Here is a 19625-nt window from a genome sequence, read left to right on the forward strand (position 1 = left end):
ATGTGGAGTCAGGCTTGATAATTTCAGTTACTCAGCACTTCAGTGCATGTCAGAATCCAGGAGGTTAGACACGAGAATTCCAAGTAGTTTTGCAAGAAAAAGATGAAGAAAAAAAGATCTCTTGCCTAAAAAAAGAGAGCACTCTGAAGAGGATGCCGATGTCAGATCTTTTACTGCGGGCTAGAGCTTTCCATGGTTTGGGGCCATCACATCATTTGTGTTAATGCAAATCCAATTTCTAGGCCACATTTTGCATTTTGTTTCCTTTGCTTTAAATTTGCAGGTCATAGTGTGGAATTTGGCGTTTTGAGCTTTCGTTTTACTAAAAATTCCCATTGAATCTCCATAAGAGTTGTTTATTAGAAGGGAAATTACCCTGTGATTTGGAATCCTACCACACATGCCCACAAACAACCCCACTTCCTCTGTTAATATTCCTTGCTGTAAATGGGTCTCCTCGCAGCGGCTTTGGCTCTTTTAATCTATGCAAGAGACCCATTTTCTGCTTGTCACCATGTTTAATTGTAACAGGTAGCTTCCTTCCCAATGTTCTGGATAACCATCTAACTTTACTTTGATTTGCATTGTCCTCATTTTTCCATTTATTAGCAAGCATATTGGCTCTGCCAGAGTCATGTAATTATCTTTGTGTCTGCCAGATTAGGGCATATGGCATATTATTTTGGGAAGGCAGATAATGCTCCCATTTGGAGCAGTACCCAGGCAGTCTGAACATGCCTTAGAAAAGATTTCTGTATAAATTAATTTCCCCTCTCAACTGTGTAACGACGGAGTATATTAATTTTTTGCTCTTTGAGGCATGCAGACTTAACTTGGAGAGGATTTTATAATGGCCTCCCATGATACCATTGGTTCAGCAATTTGAATATCTTAGCCTGGAAGATTTTTTTTTTTTTTTTTTTTAAAGAAAGCAAGCTGACAATCTGGTGTGCCTCTTAGAAAAAAGCCACCAAATCAACAGCTTTGGGTCAAAAGAGAAATACGAGGGTTGTCAGATGCTTTCCACCACTTTCAGAACATCAAATGCTGTGTCTGAGAAGGGGAGACGGTCCATCAGAGGTAAAGACTTCAAAGCATCTGCTGGTGGCTACAGCTGGAAATCTCCTGTGGAGTCTAATAGGACTCCTGCCGCTAAATCCCTGGCAAGCACTTTGGAAACTCAGAGATGAGTCCTGAAGATATTTCAACCTGGAAAAAATGGTCATGGACAATAATTTTAAGGGAAAAATAAATGGAGTTTTTCTTATTCTTTGTTCATTGCAGTGCTATGTTAAAAGAAGATGATCTCTCTAAAGGTAACCAGCCTGCAGTGTTGACTACTTTTGCAGGTTCTCTTGTTAAGGCTTAAGGAACCCTTAGTTCATCTAGAGTAGATGACTTTGATGATGCCCCAGCCTCACACTCCTCACTCCCTGACTTCCATCATCACATCTCCTAAGAGTCATGGAGCAGTGATTCTCAAACTCCAGCTCAGAATTACCCAGAGGGCTTGTTCAGAGAGAACGCTTGGTCCCGGTCCTAGAGCTTCGGATTCTGTGACCTGGACTGGGGTCAAGAATTAGCTCTCTGCCAAGTTCACGGATGACGCTGACCATTCTGGTCTGGTGGCTACCCTTTGAGAACCGTTGGTGTAGGTGGAGGCTATGTGTACAGACTCTGAAGCTGAGCTGCTTGAGTTCGTGTATGGGCAGTTATCAACTTTCCAGGTACTGTGTTAACAGAAATACATACACATCAGACCTGTGCCCTTGGTATTGTGCACCATGTGGACTGCCTGGGACCTTTAACCCTCTGTACTTCAGTTTCCTCATCGAGGATGAGAATACTAACAGCTACCCAATACAGTTGTTGGGGGTTAAACGAGACAATGCTTGAAAAGTATATAGAACGGTGTCTGACACAGTAAATACAACCACTGAGTAACTATTATAATAAAATTATTATTATTAGAGCAATACTCTTAGAATTCCAATGTTTTAGACCCTGAAGTGACCTTAGAGATAATGTAGTTTAACTCTTCACCCACCCTCTTTTCTTAGGAAAGGAAAAAGAGTCACAGAGAAGTGGAATAACACACCTAAATTTCTATGAAGAGCTAAATGGTGCAGCTGTCAATCCTTAATTCAGTACTTTTTCCAGAACATCATGTGATTACTCTACTTTTAGAGATTTGTTCACAAACGATCATTCAGTCTATATTAAGAATGTTTTGATCTTGTTCAGCTAATTTTAAGATCAGAGAGACCTGGGAGATACAGGAACAACGTCGTAATAATTTAATTATGTGTCTGGCTTGAGAACAAGCTCTTTGTACTCAGTCCGTCACTTTGTGTCACAGGGGCCCTGGGATAAGTGTGTTTGGTAGGAAGGATCTGCAATTCACTCTTGTGTGTTATCATTCCAAAGCCTCTTCCCTCAGTCAGCTTAGATACAGTTATTTTATTTTTGTTTCATAAGTGACTGGGCTTGTGTGGGGCAAAGTCACTGGTCATAAAGAAAAATAGGGAAGGATAACCGATTCTTCCTTTGACACACAGGAAGTGGATTCTTCAGAATAGTTCTTTAGTTTGCTTCCTCCTCTAGGTATTCACATTGGTATCTAGGGAAAGCCTTGATGTGTGCATTCATTCATTCAACAAATAGTTAATAGCACCTACTGTATGCCAGCTACTCTTGGATGATAGAAAGAACTTTGGACTTTTGCATGCAGGCAGTTTTGGGCTTGATTAATTGCATTCTTGGTTCCACTTACTTGTCTTCTTTTCTGCTTGTCCAGGGCCCCTGGCCTTAGGCAATAGGCCAGGGTTACCAGTTCATTGTAGGTGCTCAATAAATAATAGTTGAAAGAATGAATGAAAGATGGAAAATAATTGCAAGGGAGAGGCTGAATTCCCATCCTTGGCCCAGCCTCAGGTCCCAACTTCCCAATTTTGAAGGCTTAGGGAGGGATCTGACATTATTCATAATCTCCACTCCCACCTCATCAATACCATAACAAAAAAATTGGCTTCAGTTTATTTTCAGTGATTGACTCCAAGGACTGCTCTGACCATTTAGGAATGACTGGGTTATTTGCTAGTGGACCTTTTCCACGTATGGTTTATAACATGTATTTATCCATTTTAAAGGCTGAGCAAATCACCAGGGCCAGCCAGGATGCTGCACTCACAAACATCAGCTTTCCAGAAAATGAGTCTGCGTTGGATGTTAGAACCGTTATAATAATAGCCAACAACTATACACCTGTGTTTGGGGGCCTGGGTGACAGCCACATGGAAACATTATCAAGCTCTGGGTATTTGAATGGGGGCTGGGGACAGTGCTGTATAGTTCCGTGAGTCATCGTCATGCAGCTCAAAGCCTTGGGCTGTGGATGACATCAGCCTGGGCATGAGTGACTCCTTAAAAAGAACGAAAGAGGGAATTCACTGGTGGTCCAGTGGTTAGGACTCCACGCTCTCACTGCCGAGGGCCTGGGTTTGATCCCTGGTCAGGGAACTAAGATCCCACAAGCTGCCCATTGCAGTCAAAAATAAAAAGAACAAAAGAGTCTCTCTTCGGATAACCATCAGTTGCCTATTAGGTGTGGCCGATTGGTTAGGCTAATTGGTTGCATATTTCTCTGTAGAGAGATTTCTGAAGTAACTCTGGTTGTAACTTATGTCTGTTATTTATTTATTTATTTATTTTCATTTTCATTTTTTTAAAGATTGTTTTGATGTGGACCATTTCCAAAGTCTTAACTGAATTTGCTACAATATTACTTCTGTTCTACATCTTGGTTCCCTGTCCACGAGGCATGTGGGATCTCAGCTCCCCAACCGGGAATCGAACCCACATCCCCCCACAATGGAAGGTGAAGTCCCAACCACTGGACCGCCAGGGAAGTCCCTGTTTCTAAAAATTAAATATTTTGTTTTAGAATAGCATAGATTTACAGGAAAGTTACGAAGATTGTAGAGAAAGTTCCCATATACCCCATACCAAGTTTCCCCTAATGTTAAGATCTTACCTTACCAGGGGGCATTTGTCACAGCTAAGGAACCAGCACTAGTACATTACTATTCACGAAACTCCATACTTTATTCATGTCTCATTACTTTTTCCCATGTCCTTTCTCTTTGCCAGGATCCCGTCCAGGATACCACACTACATTTAGTTGTCATGTCTCTGTAAGCTCCTCTGGGCTGTGACGGTCCTCAGACATTTAGACATTCTTTGTTGGCAGGAGTACTGGCCAGTGCCTGTAGGATGTACTTTGTACTTTGTAGGACGCGCCTCAGTTTGGGTTTGTCTGATGTTTTTCTCATGGCTGGACTAAGGTTATGGTTTTCTTGGGAGGAAGACCACAGAGGTAAACTGCCCTTCTCACCATATGAGTTAAAGGGTCTGTATTTTCAAGATGACTTATCACTGATGATGTCCACCTTGGTCACATAGCCAAGGCAGTGTTACCAGGCTTCTCCTTGGTGAAGTAACTTTTTTCTCTCTTAACACACTCTACTTGTTGGCAGCAAGTCACTGAATGCAGCCCACACCCAATGGGTGGGGAGTTAAGTTCTATTTCCTTCAAAGAGGAGTATTTACACAAAATATTTGGAATTTTCTGTATGGGAGATCACCTTTTCTGTTCCATTTTTAAATTTATTCAGTACTTTATTTATAACAGTATGGTCTCATGGATGTTTATTTTGCACTTTGGATTTTAATTCAATCCTACATTATTTATTCTGTTTCTCAAATTGTCCCAGTTTTGGCCCTTGGGAGCTCTTTCAGGTTGGCTGCTGTGTCCCTTTGACATATCCTCATTATTATGATTTTTGGGAGCACTTTCTTACTTTCTGGTACCACAAGATGCTCCGGGATCATCTAGTACACTTCCTGCCCCAGTCCTAGAATCAACTATATCTCCAAGGAGCTCTAGTTTCTTTTATTGGAAAATGATATTAGAAGCCAAGATTTCTGCACTGGGTGACTTGATGGTGCTTTTAATGGAGCCTCAGCTAGGGAACAACGAGGTGATCATCTGTGAGTTAATTAACAGTCTTACACGGCTGTTCCAAGATTTGACAAAGCCAACAAAAATACCTTTAGAACAAGGAATGGCTTCCCTTTAAGAGTAAGTTTTTGGGATATTAGGGTGAGGGGTAGTTACTTGTTCGGTGTAATAGGAAAAGTCCTTTATTAAGCAATATTTTTTAAGGAGTGATGTTATTATTTTTTTCATTGTTTCAGTCTCAAAATCTTACATGCATTTCTTCTTTTTTAATTGAAGTATAGTTGACGTACAATGTTATGTTAATTTCTGCTGTTCAACAAAGTGACTCAGTTATATATATATATATACACATTGTTTTTCATATTCTTTTCCATTATGGTTTATCACAGGATATTGAATACAGTTCTCTGTGCTATACAATAGGACCTTGTTGTTTATCCATTCTATATATAATAGTTTTGCATCTGCTATCCCAAACTCCCAATCCGTCCCTCCTCTCCCCCTCCCCTTGGCAACCACAAGTCTGTTCTCTATGTCTGTGAATCTGTTCTATTTTGTAGATAAGTTCATTTGTGTCATATTTTATAGATTCCATATATAAGTGATATCATATGATATTTGTCTTTCTCTGACTTACTTAACTTAGTATGATAATCTCTAGTTGCATCCATGTTGCTGCAAATGGCATTATTTCATTCTTTTTTATGGCTGAGTAATATTCCATTGTACATATGTACCACATCTTCTTTACCCATCTACCTGTCAATGGATGTTTGGGTTGTTTCCATGTCTTGGCTATTGTAAATAGTGGTGCTATGAACGTTGGGGTGCATGTATCCTTTCCAATTAGAGTTTTCTCAGGATATATGCCCAGGAGTGGGGTTGCTGGATCATATGGCAACTTTATTTTTAGTTTTTGAGGAACCTCCATACTGTTTTCCATAGTTAGTCCTCAAAATCTTGACTGTAATCATCATGATGGGCCATCTCATTCTGCTGTCTCTTTATACCAGTACCTGGTGGGGCATTTTTATCTTGGGACTTGGAACAAATTACAGAAGGATTAGTTTGCAATGACTAAAGACTTATATGACCACATCTTTCTCTCTTCCCTATGTTTCCCTAGTACTAACTCTCATCACCCAAGTTTATATGTCTCATGTTGATGGAGTCTAAGGTGGACTGGAGCAAAGATTGAATTTTTGATTTAATTTGTTATTTAAAACATTTTTCTATTCAGGCCAACACAGACACATGCAACACTGGAATGAATTTTAAAGATAAATATTGAGGCTTCAAAAAATTTTTTTTCAAATTTGCTAAACAATCTAAAGGGCTATGGGTCCATACAAGGGACAATTCAGCAGTAAAAAGTTAAGTACTGCTACAGGCTACAGTATGGATAATCCTCAAAAAGATTATACTCAGTGAAAAAAGCCAGATGAAAAAGACCACATATTATATGATTCCAATTATATGAAATGTTCAGAGTTGGCAAATCTGCAGAGACAGGGGATGGTGATGGGGGTGGGGATTAACTGTAAGTAGGCATGAAGGATCATACTGGGGTAATAGAAATGTTCTAAAACTAGATTATGGTGATGGTTGTAGAACTCAGTGAGTTCAGTGAATTTATTACAAATCATTGAATTGTAAATTTAACAGGTGAATCTTCTTACATCTCAGTAAAGTTGTTTACAAAAAAAAGAAGAAGAAGATAAGGAAGACAGAAAGAGAAAATGGTATGGCTCCTAGAATCTCTGGAGGTGTGAGTTTAGCTATTAGGGGTACTTGCTGGAAAAGTTTGGAGTGTAACTGTAAAGTGACTTGGGAGTGCCTAGTCCCTGCAACGTGAAAGAACCTAACAAGGAATGTGTATTTTACTTACTGCAAAAAAGAGCATAGTTTATTTAAAATAATTATGAATTCTATACAATAGATTCTTATATCCATTTTCAGTACATTCTCGTGAAGGAACTGGTGATAAATCCGAACCAGATAAGACTGATCTGTCTTCTGAAAGGGACTAGATAGTGCCTTTCAAATTTTTATATGCATAGAATCACCTGGGGGTCTTGCTAAAACACGGATTCACATTAAGCAGGTCTGGGAGTGCCACCTGAGATTCTGCATTTTAAGAGACTCCAGAGGGATGCTCGGGCTACGGTTGGTCCGTGGAACACACTTTGAGTAGCAAGAGACTAGAGCATAGTGGCAAGGGCTAAGGATTTGCAAACAGATGGAGATGGATTCAAATCTGGACTCTGCTACTCACTTGCAGTGTGATTTTGTGCAAGTTGCTTGAAGTCTGGACGCCTCAGTTTTGTCATGTGCAAAGTAGGGCTAATAATTGTACTAGCTCACAGGGCTGTTGTGAGGATCAAATGCATATAAAACACTTAGGAATAGTCCTGGGCACACAGTGACTCCTCAAGATAGTTGTCAATATTACTCTTATTATTCCAGTGCTGATCATAATCCTATTCTCTTTGTTTCTTTTGACACTCTCCTTACTGGAGACCCTTTGCTCTGTCTTGGTTTGGTATTAGATTATTTTATTTTTTTTCTTTCTTTCTTCTCCCTCTTTTTAATATCAAAGCATTTATTCATTAAAGTTTATGGAAAGTTGCCCATGTTTGTTTATGTGCTTTCAGAAGGTTCACTTACGTACCCACTCTTGACTTAAGAGGTTTGCTTTCCTCCTATATTATATACAAAATGCCTGGCCATAAATTATGTGTTACTCAGAAATGGCTTTTATCTGGTTGGAGCTGAGACTCTTCCGGTCTGCTGTCTGTCCTGTTTGTGGGCTGTGGAGTAGTGAGGAGTTTTTCAGCTGTTCTCCCTCTTTTTTTTTTTTTGAAGAATAATTTCCTGATTAGAGTTTGAGCCGAAAATGGAATTTTCCCTTTGTTGAGTAGAAAAATCCTGGAAACCAAGACAATTCCTGTAAAACAATATTAAACATCTCCCTGACTCCACCCCACCTGTACCAGTTCAGAGGATATCCCTGTTTAATAATTCCATTTTCAATATTGCCTCACATGCAAGTGCATTTGTGTAGAGAGACCAGTGCTTTTGTCTTGATGGAATTGTTCCACCAAGCGCCATCTTGATTGTGTCTCCAGGTCACATAAAGAGTTGATTATTAAATAATTTTCCTTTTTTTTTCTTTTTGGCCGTGCTATGTGGCTTGTGGGATCTTAGTTCCCCAACCAGGGATTGACCCCGTGCCCTCAGCAGTGAAAGCACCGAGTCCTAACCACTGGACCGCCAGGAAAGTCCCTGTAAGATATTTAGATGGACTATATTGTACCATCTCTAAGGAGTGTGTGTGTGTGTGTGTGTGTGTGTGTGTGTGTGTGTTTTATTCAGAGGTACCCACAAGAGACTAGGCCACCACAAGAAACCAAAGGAGGCACATCTTCACTTTACACTGGTGCTAGAACTTGAGGAAATCTAAACTTGGAATGCAAAATCCCAGGCTGCTGAAATCCCTGTAGTGTTCTTTTAGATTCCAGAATGATTAACTTATGCTTTAGTAAAAGTACAGCTAGGGGATATTTTTCAAAAATCCATTTCATTGAGGTATCAATATATCATTAAATGTGTGCATTCAGTGTATAGAATTCATGAATCTTGACAAATGTGTGTACTCATGTAATCACCACTACAGTCAAGATATGGAACATTTCTACCACTGATGGGGGATTCTTAATCCCTGTAAACTCCTCTGGGAAGGGAAGTGTGAGGCCTCTGGGTAGGAAGTGGGCGCTCGTAAAAGAGGGAGGGAAGTCATATTCTGAAGGACTATGGGAAGTGGTTTCTTCAACTAGAGGAGGATGTGATGGTCGTGGACCGCAGGAGAAGAAAATGAGCTGGGAACTAGAGTTTCCCCTGAGAAGGTCTTCCCATTTTTTTCTTTTTCTATTTTACTCTAAGTCATATTTAGTATTCTGTGTTGTGTCACCAAATCTTTTACAAAGGCACAGACTCTGTTAGTGGTGTTGGCAGGTGTCAAGAGGCAGAGAGCAAAGGGAAACGCCACCAGCTCTGCATCACACCTTGGCTGAGGCCAGCAAGACAGAGGCTACACCTCTTCAGGATGAACAAGGGCCTGGGAGGTCCTGGAATGACCAGGCACAAAGAAATGATGGCTCGAGATGGACTGAGAATGGTGGAGAGGGAGGACGTGATGAAAACAACAGCTGCAGCTTAGACTGATTCAGAAGCAGATATGAGATGAGTTCGACAGAGGAAACCCTTAAAATAGGGTTGTCAGATTTAGCAAATAAAAATTAGGGTGCCCAGTTAAATTTGAATTTTAGATAAACAATGAATAATTTTAGGATAAGTGTGTCCATTGCAATATTTGAACATATTATTTGAAAAAAGTTTGTTCTTTATCTGAAATTCAAGTTTAACTGGTCATCTTGTATTTTATCTGAAGACCCTACCTTAAAAGAAAGGAAGACCAATAACTGGATTGCAAAGTTAACCACTTAATCAAAATGATTAAAAGTGAAGTATGAAAAATAAGAACCCATATCTTTGGGAGGTTTGAATAAAGAGTGATATGTGTGTATATATATGTGTATATATACATACACATTAAAATGATCAAAGAAGATTAAAATGGAAAGACCAATATATATTTTTGGACTTGAACATAAAGTGAACTTGATATTTTATTTATTTGATTTGAATCTGTTTTCTAGGGAACTAAATATGTTTTTTATTTTTAGTTTCAAACTGGTTTAGTTTTTAAAAGTCTTTTTGAGTGGGTTATGGTTTCCTTAGAGACTTTTGAACTGGGCACCATTTCAACAAGAACAATTTTGTATCTGTGGGCATTTGTTGATAGAGATTGGGTCACAGAAGCCAATGACCTTTTTTCTTTCTTTTTTTTCCTATTGGTTTATTTATTTGTTTGTTGTTTATTTTAGTTTGCTCCTTATTTTATTTTTATTGAAGTACAGTTGCTTTACAATAGTCTATTAGTATCAGGTGTACAGTGTAGTGATTCAGCAATTTAAAGGATTATATTCCATTAAAAGTTATTACAAAATAATGGCTATAATTTCCTGTGCTGTACAATATAACCTTGTTTATGTATCTTATACATAGTATCAATAGTTTGTATCTCTTAATCCCATACCCCTATCTAGCTTTTCACTATTGAGTATGCTGTTAGCTATGGGTTTGTCATAAATGGCCTTTATTATGTTGAGATATGTTATCTCTTTACCCAGTTTAATGAGAGTTTTTATCATTAATGAATACTGAATTTTGTCAAATGCTTTTTCTTCATTTATTGAGATGATCATTTGATTTTTATCCTTCCTTTTGTTAATGTGGGGTATCACATTGATTTGTGACTATTGAACCATCCTTGTGTCCATGGAATAAATCCAACTTGATCATAAGTGTATGATCCTTTTTATATATTGTTGGATTTGGTTTGCCAGTGATCTTTCTTATTCCTCCCTCACAGTTAAAAAAATTATTTATATGAAAGTTTTATATGTATATAGTAAAAAAATCCAAACTGTGTTAAAACACTTATCACTCCCTACCTCCAATCCCCAGAAATAACCACTTTCAATCCTTTTTAGAAATTATTTCTGATACGTAATTCTACATGTCAAATAATATTCTTATGTTGTTAATTCTTCACATTATTTTTTTGATTTCCTGCTGGGCAGTTGAGAATTTCACAGTTTTATACCCCTTTCTGCAATTCTCTTTCCACTTCTCTCTGCTGTCTACCCAATCTTTCATAATTTTGGTTCAATCAAGAGTTGGTGTTTACATCATTTTAATTTATAAATGTCATTCACTGCCGAGAAATGTAATATATTATGGTTGCATTTTCATACAATTTTTGTTTTTTTGAGTTCATAGTTGCCTCTGCTTTTTTATTTTTTATTTTTTAAATTGAGGTCTAATTGACATAGAACATTATATTAGTTTCAGGACTACAACATAATGATTCCATGTTTGTATATATTAAGAAATGATCACTACAATAAGTCTAGTTAACATCTGTCCTCATACACAGTTACAGAATATTTTTTTCTTATGATAAGAACCCTTACCATTTACACTCTTAACAACTTTAAAATATGCAATACAATATTATTAACTCTAGTCACCATGCTGTACATTACATCTCCATGACTTATTTATTTTGTAACTCCAAGTTTGTACTTTTTGACCCTCTTCATGGGTCACTCACCTCCTGCCCCACCTCTGGCAACCACAGTTGCCTGTTTTCACTTTTGATTAGTTTTCTATAGAATTCTTTTTATTTTTTCCCCAAATGCTGCTCTCATTGATCTGTTAATGGTAGCCATTTATATATATATGTATATATGTATGTGTATATATATATATATATTTTTTTTTTTTTCTGAACAATCAAACACATCAAATAATCTGTTCCATTTTTTTTTCCACTCAGGAGATTTCCCTACAGCCATCTGCCTTCCATCTGAAATGGTTGATCTCTAGGACTCCACTCCGCTATCGTTATGAGTCTTCCCTATACAATCTGCTTGTGAATTCCCTCCACTTTTTCCTTCTGTTGAATAAGAAAGGATGTGTCCTAAAACTCATACCTTCCTCTTTCTTTCACTGAAGCATATTATTTAATATCTTCCCATCAAAAAGGTGCATGGGAGATTTGTTTATTTGAACACTTCATGCTTGAAAATGTATTTTCTCCTTGTACCTGATTGATGGTTAGACCTTGTATAGAATTTTAGATTAAGAATAATGACCCTCAGAAATTTGGAGGCACCTAGGGTGGCTAGTCTTGTTTCCAATATTTGTATGTGACATATTTTCTCACTGTGAAAGTGTTTAGAGTCTTCATTTATCCCAGATGTTCTGATTTTTCATGAGGATGTGACTTTGATTGAGCCTTTACTAAAACACAGATGGTAATTCATTGTATTTGTCACTTAGAGAAATAGAGACTCAAGTCTTCAGCCATGGGCTATCTTCTTGTACTGCGACTTTGATAATTTTACCCATTCCCTTCCCCTGTTATTTCTGGAATTCATATTAATCAAATATTGAACTTCCTGGGTTATCTAATTTTGATTTATTTTCCCTCCCATTTATCATGTCTTTGGAAAATCGTTCTACTTTCTGGGTAATTTCCCTTCCTCCAAGGTAAGTTCTGCAAATTTGCCATCTGGCCTTTCCATCAAAAATTTAATTTCAGTTAAATTTTATGTGATAGCTCTTCACTGTGCTTTGACTGATACTTTTTACTAGCTTCTTATTCTTGGTTCACAAATGTAAATACCTTCTCTTAGCTTTCTAAAAATACATACTATAGGTTTTTCAAACTTTTCTTTTCTGTTTGTTGTCTCTGTTTCCTTCAGATCCTTTTTTTTTTCTGTTTTGATGTCTTCCATGCCAGAAATCTGCTCTCATAACTGGTGATCTTTGGCTTTCCATATATAATTGAGAGTAAAGCACTAGAAAGCAGACTGGAATCTGTGTGTTATGGGGAGGGGACCTTTCCACTGGTGGGCTTCATCTGAAGATGATGAGGTAATGAGGGGGTATTTTTATCAGGGGGCTTTACCTGTCTCGAAAGAGCTTATATTTGTGTTGTTCAGCTTCCCTATGGAAGAGAGCCCAGCTTGCAGATGGAGTGGTATGAAGGGACAGTAAATTGCTTGGCTACTGTCATTTTGGGGCAGGTGGAAGGAGAAAGAAGAGGTTCTTGTAGTTGAGTATGTGGGTTTTAATTGCTCTGCTTTCAGTCCCACCTCTAATTTCATTCCTTTGCTATCTCCTCTTCCCTTCTGTTTTTGTCCTTTAGTGTTAACACAATTTTTTATTCTTTTACTGGAATTTCAGTGGAGTCTGGCTGAAAAGGGAGAAAACCATAGAGGATTATCCATCTTTATTTAGAAGTCTAAGACAACTACTTTTCACAAAAAAATCTTTATCAGTTAAGTCCCCTTAATTTCCATCTAAATAGACTGTGTTGACTTTAAGGAATGGAATGTACTACTCTCCTTTCCAACCAGACTCTGAGCTGAGTGGTATCTTGCCATTGACCTGGGCCTTATACAGGACCCTGTGGTTTTGAATTCCCATATCTCAGGTCATCCTTTGTTTCTTGTGGGCTCATTTTAATGGATAGACAGACATAGGTCAACCTGGAAACAGCTCAAAGTGTAGGTGCTGGGACGTGAGCTGATGAACTACATGAGAACATGGTTAAAGATTCAAAGTCCCACTGAGTGCTAAACAGAGATTCTTTGATGTTGGGTCCTTTAATCAAGTTAAAAAAATTCTGCTGAAGTGAACCTGTGTCTTCATTATTAGGAAGTAGGATAGCATTTGAAGTGCAATTGTAGAAGCAGTGAAATACATCCAAGAATCCATGAAGCAGACACAACTCTATTATCACCCATAATGGACCCAAATATAAAGAATTTGATTGAAGTCTTTTGGACATCTGTGATTTCTAAATCTATTTGTGATAGATAATGATAGTCCCTGGTTATTATTAAGAATACTCCTTGTCCTCCCCAGGGGGAAGAGAGATTCTTAAGGATGTCTTGATGTATAATTAGGTGGGAATGCAGTTATATTTCTCTTTGAAAGTTCTGAGGATAATCCCCTAGCTTGCCAACTGACCTTATTATAAAGCTATTATGCTTATGGAAATTGGTGGAGCTTTTATGAGTATGGAGAAGGCAATGAATGGGAAAATATTCTATTAGATCAGTGCAGCAATTTTGGAATGCCTGATTAGGTGGGAAAAAATATTTATTGAGTGTCTACTATATGCTAGGCATTGTGCTAGAACTTAAATGCATTATCATTATTTAAGTCTTTGGAATCACCCCATAAGGTGGGTACTATGATTATATACATTCTATAGAGGAGAAGACTGAGATCACAGAGGGAGTAAGTGGTGGGAACTTATTTTGAAACTAGGTATTTCAGTTAGGCTGTGTAGTGGATGATATAGGAACTCTTTCAACCCTCTAGGATCTGATTTTGCTGTGTGTGTGCGTGTGTGTGTGTGTGTGTGTGTGTGTGTGTGTGTGTGTCTATGCTTCAGTGTGCTTTTGCTTGTGGTATTTACCACTTGCAGCTCTTTTTCAGAGGTCTGCCCTCAGGATACTGGAACCCACTTTTCCTGGGGTGGCCTTTAACCAACAACTGCCTGATGTGAGACTATGAAAGGTCAACTTTCTTATTACAGCTTGGCACAGCTGTGAGGTGTCGTTGCACAATTTTCCCTCAGAGTTGCCTCCGGGGATCAGGCTGAAGCTCCCACCTTCCGAACTCTGCCTGACCTTCTCTGTCTTGCTTCCCCACCCTTCCTTACTGGCTTCTGCTGGGTGTACTTCCTTAGTAAGTCCCTTGACATGAGTCCTTGTCTCAGGGTCTACTTCTAGCCAATTTGACCTAGGACAGAATAATTTGTTTGCACTGACCAGTTGTGAGCCTGCGCCTACCCAGCTGGTGCACAGTGGGGCTGGATACACACAGGGAGGCAACCAAGGCCAGCTTTCCTCACTCTGCCTTGTGACGGGCCACACTCTACATGCACTGAGAAATTCAAACTTTTTACCCTGGTCTTTAAGACCCCCATGTCCCCATGTGATCCAGGTTCAACTCGCTGCTCCAGCTTCCTCTCACCATCACCCTCCTCACTTTCGCAGGCACGTGGCCTGCTTTCTGCTCCTTGAACGCACCAAGCTCATGATCGCCCCAGGGTCTTTGGACTTATTCATGCATTCTAAAGTAACCCCTCTATCTAAGGTAACAGCCAACCCCCAGATCAGTAAGAAAACCACCTTACTCTGTTTTATTTTCTTTCCACGTTTATTATCTCATGATAGTGCATCCTTCATTTGTTCATGTACTTGCTCATTGTCTCTTCTTCTCCATTAAAATGTTGCTCCCCTGTCCTGTTGCTCACGTCATCCCTCGTGCCGAGGTCGGTGCCTGTCTGTGTCCTGCTCCGGCGACACATGCTGAACAGGCTGCCTGCATTGAAAGGGCAAAGTGGGGTCCTTTTCCTTCCATGCTTTTCACATTTTCTCCTCTCCATGATGTTGTTTGTCAAATATATCAGATTACTGGAGGTGGAAATAGAAATCTGTGATCTATGTCTCAGAAGCACACAGCAAGAATTGACATGTTACAGGATAGAGACAACCCGGATGGCCATCTAGTGTGTTAATGATATTAGATTTGTGTTCAAAGCAACTCTATGTTGCCCTTTCTGAGGCTTGATTCTAGAACTCCTGACCCAAAACTCTTCTGCTGGCTGGGAACCTCTTCTTCCTCTCCTTTCCCGCAAGGGTATTTTTTATTCACTGCACCCCTCTGTAAGACAGAAAGGCTTGTTCCCATTCCCGCATCCTCACCCTAGCCCTTGACTCCCAAGAGGGGCTTCAATAACATTTTCATATTTCCAAGTAGATATTTTGGTCTGAACGTGACAAGTCTCTGCTTGGACACTTGAACTGCCTAAATATGGATAGTTGATTTGTTCTTGTTCATAGTTCATAATTTTTGAGAGCAGTTGCCTGATCACATAGCTATATGTGCAAACGTGAATACTGCTGACTGCTATATGCCTGCCTCATCAGTATTTTATTTTGTTTTATTTCACTTCATTTTATTTATTTTATTAATATTTTATTTTTCATGGCTTAAAATAACGGGACTTTATTCTCTCACTGTAGAGAATAAATCAGAAGTCCAGAGGCCAGAAGTCTGAGATCAAGGTGTCAGCAGGGCCATGCAGACTCTAGGGGAGATTCCTTCCTTGCCTCTTCCTAGCTGTTGGTGGTTGCCAGCAATCCTTGGTGTTCCTTGGCTTGTTGATATATCACTCCACTCTCTGCTTCCATCCTCACACGGTGTTCTTTACGTGTGTCTCAGTGTTGCTGTGTCTTCATATGGCCTTCTTTTTTATTTCTCTATTTCTTTAAACAATTTTTAATGCAATTTGAAAGGTTACACTCCATTTACAGTTATTACAAAATATTGGCCATATTCCCCACGTTGTACAATATATCCTTGTAGCTTATTTTATACATAATAGTTTGTACCTCCCACTTTCCCACCCCTATATTACCCCTCTGCTCTTCCCACTGATAACCACTGGTTTGTTCTCTGTATCTGAGTCTGCTTCTTTTTTGTTATATTCACTAGTTTGTTGCAATTTTAGATTCCACATATAAGTGATATCATACAGTTTTTGTCTTTCTCTGTCTGACTTATTTCACTTACCAAAATGCCCTCCAATAAAATAAGAAACAACAAAACCCATAAAACAATTCTTGGCTGAACCTGCACAAGTCTGTGTGCACACGTTTCTGATATTTTGCAACAATATCCTGTTACTTTCTTTCTGCTTGTCAATGTCATTGTTTCACAGTCAGTGTGTTTATGCCAGGAGGTTCTTTTTTCTAGAGAATTTGTGGGGGGTTAGCATGAGATCTGGATAGTCACAGGTCAGACAGGATACAGGACAGTCTAGAGAAGAGGCCAAGTCACAGGGCCTTGCCTTCAAACAGAGAGGAAGGAAAGAGGAAGTGGAGCACAGAACTCATTTGCAAGCCAATGATGGGACCACAAGGAAACAGAGCTTGTTTTGAAGCTAAGACTGGGATATGACACTGGTCTGCATCGAGATCAGGAAAAGAACAATAAAGGAGAAAATGTACTACTGAGGACTATGGAAAATGGGCTGCACACCATGCTTTTCATTCATGGATTTGTCCAACCTTGCATTCATTGATCTATCAGGTGTTTACTGAGCACTTACTTTGTTTCATCTTGATGATGACCCTTGCTTGGGTGTTAAATTCTCTGTATCTAGTTCATCCTCTTCCCTGAAAGGTGCTGGCAGTTGAATCATTTTGCAATTGAAAGAGTTTCTCTAATAGACAGCCTTCCTAGCCTTCTAAATTCCTGTTGCTGGTTTAGATCCTTAGTCGGGAAGTTGGAGCAGAAGAGGAAGGGAGAGAAAAGAGGATGTGGTGTTGAGGCTACAGAGCAGTTGGGGCTGAATGGACTGGACACTGGCCAGAGTGGTAAGGAAGGGGGCGTGTCTGTGTGGGTTACTTCTGCCAAGAACTCAGGTGAGTCTTGGACAAGGAAAGTCTACACCCTATGGTCCCAAGAGCCTCTCTGTATATATGTATATATGTCCTCTTTGATAGCAGTGCTTTCCAAAGGCAAGGTTGTTTTGAGAGCTTTGGGGAGCTTTTCCCTATTATTTCCTCCTGCTTTCCATCTTCTGGGCACACAGTAGAATTAAACTTCCTGGGCCCCTGTGGTTGTGGGGACCTTATGGCTTACTTCTGCCCAATGACCTGAGATGAGAAATGACATGTGTCTCTCCTGAGCTGCAGCATTTAATTGCAGGTGTGAGACCTTCCTGACTGCTCTTTTCCCTCTGCTGCTGGCATCCAGCAACAATGGAATCGGTGGTTGCTCTGTCCGCCTGGACCCTGGGGTGAAGAGATTTGGGGAGCAGCCTCCACACCATTCCCTTCCCACCCCCACCATCTGACCTGTGATGTACAGGGAATGTGAATGAGAAACAACTTTGTTGTTAAGTAGATACTAAGATTTCAGATTTTTTGTTACCAAGCAGCATCTAACCCATGCATTCTTAAGAGGGACAATATCGCCACCAAGGGGGTGAAAATTGGTTCTTGGGATGGGTGAAAATATACAGTATATACATACTGTAAATAAACAAATATATAAAGTATCTGTGGTTTTGAAATTTCATGGGGGGGGATTAAGAAAAAATGTCTAAAAAAGACTCCCTGGGGAGGTGATAATGAAAAATAGGTTAAGAAAAGTGATCTGGCTTATCCTGAATGATAGAGCTATGAAGCACAGAGTCCTTTTTTAAAAATCAAAGTATAGTTGATTTATAATATTGTGATAGTTTCAGGTTTACAGCAAAGTGATTCAATTATATATATATTTCAAATTATTTTCCATTATAGGTTATTACAAGATACTGAATATAGTTTCCTGTGCTATACAGTAAATCCCTGTTGTTTACCTATTTTATGTAGAGTAGTTTGTATTTGTTAATCCCATACTCCCAGCTTAACCCCCCTTTCCTCTTTGGTAGCTATATATTTGTTTTCTATGTCTGTGAATCTGTTTCTGCTTTGTATATAGATTCATTTGTATTATTTTTCAGATTCCACATGTAAATGATCTCATATGGTATTTGTCTTTCTCTGTCTGATTTACTTCACTAAGTATAATATTCTCTAGGTTCATCCATGTTGCTGCAAATGACAATATTTTATTCTCTTTTATGGCTGAGTAGTATTCCATTGTATATATATACCACATCTTCTTAAGTCAATCATCTGTTGATGGACACTTGGGTGGTTTCCATGTGTTGGCTATTGTGAATAGATGGAGCACATAGTCTTTGTCTTTTCTCTGTTCCTTTCTGCATCCTTTCCCCGCTTCTCTGTCAGCTCTAGAACACTTTTGGCTGCCAGTGCCAAGACGAATATATGTTTGAAACTTTTTAGGACAAGCGTATTCTTAAATTTTCTGTTTTTCTGTCACCATAAGTACTTTTGAATGTTCCAGGCATGTTCTTGATTTTTGGCTTGAAACAATATGTTTAATTTACGCCAGGGCCTCCATGGTTGTTTGACTTATCTTAAATAGAAGCGTTCTGAAAGTTTTGTTCATGTTCTTTTGTAGGGGATAAGAAAAAGACCGCCAGGGTCAGCTTGTGTCTGGGGAATTTCCAGAAGTTCATCTTGCCTTGAGGAATAGTGAAGGAAGAAGCACTTCAATTTTTTGGTTAAGACATTGAGAATCTTTGGGCTTAGAGTAGAAAGTAAATCAGAGATAGCTTTTTCGGTCCTTAAGACCTGGCTAAAGAAGGCTTTTGAGGTGAGGGGGGAAATGCCGAACAGTAGCTCCGTAAGTAAACAGAGGAGGCAGATCCGCATGGGGCACCCCTGGACAAAATATCTCCCTAACTGAGAACACTGTCTCCTGAAGGATAAAGCAAGGGAACCAAATATAAATGAACCCCTGTGACTCAAAGCTATAATATTAAACGGCCCAATGAGAAGTAAGACTCTACTTCTGGGGAAAAGTTCAGGAGACCAGCCAGCCCCCAGATGGACGGAAGGAGTGACAGGGACCTAGCCAGAGTGTGGGACCATGACGGTGAGCTTCTGCTTTTTCGATTGATGCTGTGAGACTCGAGGTGACCCTCTTGGCATATAATCCTTGCTTAGTAAATATTTATTAAGTGAATGCACACATGAGGGAGTAACTGTCATCGACCACAGTGATATCCAGGGAAAACAGCTAGGCTGTGATGATGTCTTGCCCTGGAAGCAAGGGTGGAGCAACCCTTGGGGGAATAGGCCCCCTGTGCCCCCTTTTTTCCCTCTCTTTGTCCACTGCTTTCAGTAAATAGGCATCTTTTCTTTTTAACCTCCCTGGTGTTGGCTGCTCAATTTGAACAGTTCCCACGGGTGGTGACTTCTTTAGCTAAATTTGGGAGGTCTTCTAAAACAGCTCCTGTATTCTTTATCCTGTT

This window comes from Balaenoptera acutorostrata, chromosome 10 (assembly GCF_949987535.1).
Source record: "Balaenoptera acutorostrata chromosome 10, mBalAcu1.1, whole genome shotgun sequence".
Lineage (NCBI taxonomy): Eukaryota > Metazoa > Chordata > Mammalia > Artiodactyla > Balaenopteridae > Balaenoptera > Balaenoptera acutorostrata.